This window comes from Metopolophium dirhodum, chromosome 2, assembly GCF_019925205.1.
Source record: "Metopolophium dirhodum isolate CAU chromosome 2, ASM1992520v1, whole genome shotgun sequence".
Classification (NCBI taxonomy): Eukaryota; Metazoa; Arthropoda; class Insecta; order Hemiptera; family Aphididae; genus Metopolophium; species Metopolophium dirhodum.
In genome coordinates this window covers 33,382,568-33,388,324 of record NC_083561.1, presented here as the reverse complement: position 1 = coordinate 33,388,324, position 5,757 = coordinate 33,382,568, and positions in this window count along the sequence as shown.

Below are 5,757 nucleotides of genomic sequence, written 5' to 3'. Positions count from 1 at the left end.
ACGTCCTGTTGATTACTATATTAATTTATGTGTGGTGCTAGCTTCATACTACAATATTGTAATATTGTGTTTTATTATCAATTATCATATTGTATTCGCCAACGATTTTTGTTTAATTTGCTTCATTCGGCGCATTTATTATATTTAGGTACAGACAATACGTTTTCAATAAAACATTATACGATAGCACGACACTGAAACATAAACGGCATTAAAAGAAATCCACAGAGGTGTATAATATTTTTTTACCCTCATAGTTTTTATCGTTATCGAATAAACGTATGCATATTGCATCTACACAAACCCCTAAAATTACGATATACATACTTTTTAATTACAATTAACAGCCATTATTTGTGTAGGTTTGATGTGTTTGGGAATTAGTATAGGTACTAATTATTAGGAATTAAGGATTTTTAGTGTAGAAAAAAATGTGAGTTCGAGAATATGCATTCACGTAATAGGTAGGTATAATGTTTAATAATATTATGCAGTAGTGAAACTAATATTATTTAAAAATCAAAATGCATCAGTTCTATATAAAGTCAATATTAAAACGCGTAATGTACAATACATTTTCTAAGGTTTTTATAAATGTAATTATAATACTAGAATTTGATTGATGGCGATACATTTTTTAACTTCAATAAAAAATATTTATTTAAGCTTTTATTTAGCATTCCGTCATCATATTCGATTTGATCGATTTCCAAATAACGTTTGAATAATAATAATAATAATAATAATAAAAATACACAAGGTTGGTTTTTTGTTTTTAAAACTTCTGGTGCAGTATGGAATATATATAATGCACATTTACTATTATGTTGTTATGATGATCTCGTGAATATTATGAAGTATTTTTCCTAGAAATGATACGCAAGCAAAAGGGCTGCATAGTTGCATATACTACCATTTTACAGGTAGTACATTCACCGAGTAACTTGCATATCCGAAAATTACATCATATTATATCCTATCGCTGAAATCAATAGTTATTATTTATTTATTATTAAATACCAATGCATTTTGTTTCTGTTATAAATTTTATACTTGATTTCTTAATTTATAGATATTTATTAATTGATAAACATTAATAAAAAGAAATAACTAAGTAAAAAACAATTTTTTATATTATTTAAAAAATAAGTGTTTTTTTTTTTTTTGTATTCTGGATCGTATATATTTATATATATATATATATGTTAAGTTAGAGAGCAGATTAGTGATGTTTTATGTTATTAACAAGTTAATTTATAAATTAACGAAATAGTAATTATGACTGGTTTTGGACCTTTTTGATCCGGACGCAAGTAGTTTGCACCGCCTTTTAAGAGATTCTTTTTCAAAAATATAAATTTATCTATTCTGTATATATAAAAAGACTTGTCCTGGGTGATTCATCATCGCCTAGCCGGAACTGCTGAAGCTATGGATATGAAATTTTCAGTAAATGTATTTATTACTATGTATAGGCGCACTAAGAAAGGATTTTTCGAAATTCGCATTTTAAAGGGTATAAAGAGCATAAAATAGTTAATTTTTAACGGTGGGTGAGGGGTTCGCGGTGCGGTAGCCGTCGACGCGCGGTGGCTAGACGTGGCCGCCCAAATTTCCCCTTCCATGTCACCGCCGCCGACACCGCCAACCGCCGCGCCGCCGACGAGCAGACGATAGAGCAATAGACCGACGAGCAGATAATATATAGATATTATGTCTCGGATATTCAAAACTTTATCGATAACACATTATAATATTATTAATTTCGATTTTAAAATAATACGGTGGCATGTGCCGTTTATGATTCTATTATAACGCTTGCCACAATCGACGACGCGCGAAGCACACAGGCTTTTCCAACAGGAGTAGTAGTGGGGGTAGGCATGCTGAGAGTTGTTAGTATAGATAAAAATGAATGGTGTGTAGATTAGACCTCTGTGAAGAAGATAGGCTAATTAAGAAAGTGTTAAATTTGTTCATTTTTATTCATCGGATTTTAGAACGGTTGCGTTAGGCTTTTGTATTAATTTATTATATTAATCCTCCGTGGGTGGAATTAAGTAAAAATGACAAACTTGGTACATTTTTTATACTTTAGAGTTAAATCTTACACTTACGTACAAACAGCACGGGGTCCGCGATCTACCGCAGGTAGATTGCCTACCTGATAAAATACTGCTGCGAATCAGAATTTTTATTCCTGGCAACAGAAAAGTTAGGATAAATTGTGAACACCATACACCATACACCGAATATTAAATAACGAATTGAACAAAGTTTGAGTCTTATACAATTGGTACATTTAACGGGCAACGAAGTGCCAGCGGGATCAGCTAGTATGTATATATAATAAGTTCATGTACGTTTGGATGGGGCTTATGGACTTGAAAACTTCTAAACTAATTGGCATCAAATTTTGTTCAAATATTCCTTAAGACTCGAGGGGTGTTTATAACTTCATTTTTCCGCCTACAAAAAAAGATGATCTATATTATGATATTCGTACTCAATATAATACCAATTTATCGTTGTTTTGATGATAAGTATAAATTACTACCACCATAAAATCGGACGTAAAATTACAATATGAATTTATATACATTATAATTTTAGCACTATTAATGGTACCTATAAAGAAGAATATTAAATTAAAAATATATTCGTGGTCTAATAACGAACAAAATTGATTCCCCGTGTTATTGTTATCCCAAATACATTTTTAATTCCCTTCGCATACATCTCGTTTTCAAAAAACTTTCCATATTGCTGGCGCCAACACAAATTATTTACAAAACGAACCTCTATATGTCACTTGCCAATGAGAACCCCTCATTTAATGATAGGTTTGTTTTACTGTTTTAATATTAGTACATCTGTTATTATATTACATATAATATTAATTATAATGTATTAAAATGGCCTACTATTATATTAATTGTTATTGAACTGTTACTTCAATCTTAAATGGGTAACCCGTATATTTTTGTAATAAATTAATAAATAATAATTTAAGCTAGTTGCCAAATTAGCCAAAAAAATCGTGCAACACAGAACTTTTGGGTAGAATTTTACATTTAATGGCATGATAAATGGTAATGCCTGCACTAAGGTATAGAATTAGCGGGAAGTAAATATTTTACTTTAGTTATTATTTTAAGCTTTTTTTTCAAAAAAGTTTTAACTGTATTATTTTCTTTAAAACTTCGTTTTATAGGGATCGTACGTGGTGATTCAACTGGGTCCTGTAAAGTTATTTCGATATTTTCTGTGCATTTTAACAATATAGGTATTAGTTTGACAAGTGTATTATCATCATAATTATTGTAGATACGTTTGGAACCCACCATATAAGCACTCTCACACGTTTCAGACGTAGGTATCATGAAAACTCATTTCCAACGTGCGTATGAAGTTAAGACTTTAAGAGGTAAGATATGTCTTACAAACGTACAAAATACCTACCAAATGCTAAATTAAATTGACTAATCATGCTTAATGACAAAAATATTACATATCTATTTCTTATGTTGGTTTTTATCATATTTTAATTTCCCATGTGAGTTATGATTGGATAAAAAAGTTAAAATGTTAAAAATTCTCATTTAAAATCAAATGGAAATTAGGATATCGTTAAAAACCAACTTAAGCAACAATGATAATGTTCATACCAAAGTATAAACTTGATCCAATTTGCTACCAACGACTACCATACACGGACACAAAACATTTGTGTTTTTTTTTTTAAACACTGTAAAATCGATACACTCTTTATAACGGTCTGTTCAGAACTAATATATGTATATCAGAACTAATTATCTGTGTTTTAATAAGTGCTTGAATTGTTAGACAGGGACGTCGGATGGTGATACACGATTTCGGATGCCGGCTGGTTCTTATAGGGGTGGCCTATTTAAGTACACAATTGCGGGCAAATGTTGCTAAATTTATAAATAATACCGGCTACTTCGATAATATGGAAATTATGAACGCATTAAATGTAAATACTTACGGTATTTTACAAGATATTTCAGTTGAATATTTTTTTATTTTATTTTATTATTAACGCCAAACGGCATTTACATTTACAATATACTGTACACAAATTAAATACAGTTCATAAATTATAAGAATGACAGGGTAAAGGTAATAATAATAGTGACGTAGGTACATAAATAAAGAAGAACAGTTAATTGTAGTCCTAGGTACGAAATTGTGGGTCGTCGTGAGTAATTTACATAATTTTAATTAGTGGTGCATTTTTAGAAAAGTTAGTTCGGCAAACTGGTAGGTAAAAAATGTCTTGGAGTCTTGTATTACCAGGGATATGAATGTTGAGTCATTTCAATAGGTTGAGGGCATAAATTGTTTTGTTGCTTAAACCCCAAATAAAGTGAAAACTAGAGATATCGCGATGCTCGGATAACGATTAAACTTGAGTCATTCACTAATAGGCGTTTAATTATGAAGTTGATCGTTGATGGGAAATATTGAGATGGAAGTCAGCAAAGCTTAGGAAACGATTTTGGACCCTATCGAGACACCGTAAATTACCTATGGTATGAGAGGACCAAACTATTGCACCATATTCTAAAACTTACCTTATTAAGGCATTATAGAGGGTAGATAGTCATTTTGGATTGTCAAAGTTTGTATAATGTTTTCTAACAGAGCCGAGAACCCGAAGGGCTTTGCTAGTGGTAAAATCTAAATGGGGTTGAAAGTCAAAAGAGGGGACAAAAATAAACCCAAGATCCTTTACTTGGTAAACACGCAGCAGTGATTGACTATTATAAGTTGATATCAAACTTAAACATTTTCTAGTACGACGAAAGGTCATAATTTTGCATTTGTCAGTGTTTAGATATAATCCAAAGTTATTACAAAAAGTTACAAACTTATATAAGACATTTTGGACTAAACAGTCCTCCATAGAATATATCGAATAGAAAATCTTGGCATCGTATGTGAAAAGCAGAACTTCTTCGGCTAAAATATAAATGGAGGAAGGTAATAAAGATAATTCAGGTGTAGTATAAGGGGCTGACCCATAATACTCAAGGCCAGAATCGCTGGTAATCTTTTTGACCTGAGGTAAATTCAAGTCACCACAAATTATTCCATATTCAAAGGTGTTATAATGGCATACATATTACATACGGTCCATGGCTGTAGTATGTCTCTCTGAATATACTGAAGTTATAGTACACGCGTTAATTTGTCAACTATTAAATAAATATTGCTTGGAGTTTTTTTTTATTTATTAAAAACAAAGAATAATTTCAACAGAACGTGGTAAAGAGAAATTATTGTCAACATAAAAAAATACTGGTTTAGACAGCGGAAATACGGGTTAATAAAATGGTTATGACTTATGAACAAATAAAGACTGCAGTGCAAGTAAATACTTAAAATAAAATTAACAACATCTGATAAAAAATCTGTTTGTGAATTTTTCGGTAATATTTCGGTTGTTTATCTGTGCAAATAACTCGAATGGACGGAGTAATAAATAATATTTTCCGTACCCTTTCTAATTATAATCAAAATAAATTTAAACCTTTAGCCTTAAGGTACGCATTTTTTTTTTTAATCTTTGAATCCCTCTTCTGGTTTTTTCCAATCTCAGCACTAGTAATTATGGCGGTCAAACGAAACACCCTTTAAAATTAGTTGTTGGCTTAAGATGCACAATAACAATAAACACGGTGAAGCATCATGTAGTACGTCAGCAAATATAATAATCAGCGCATCTATATG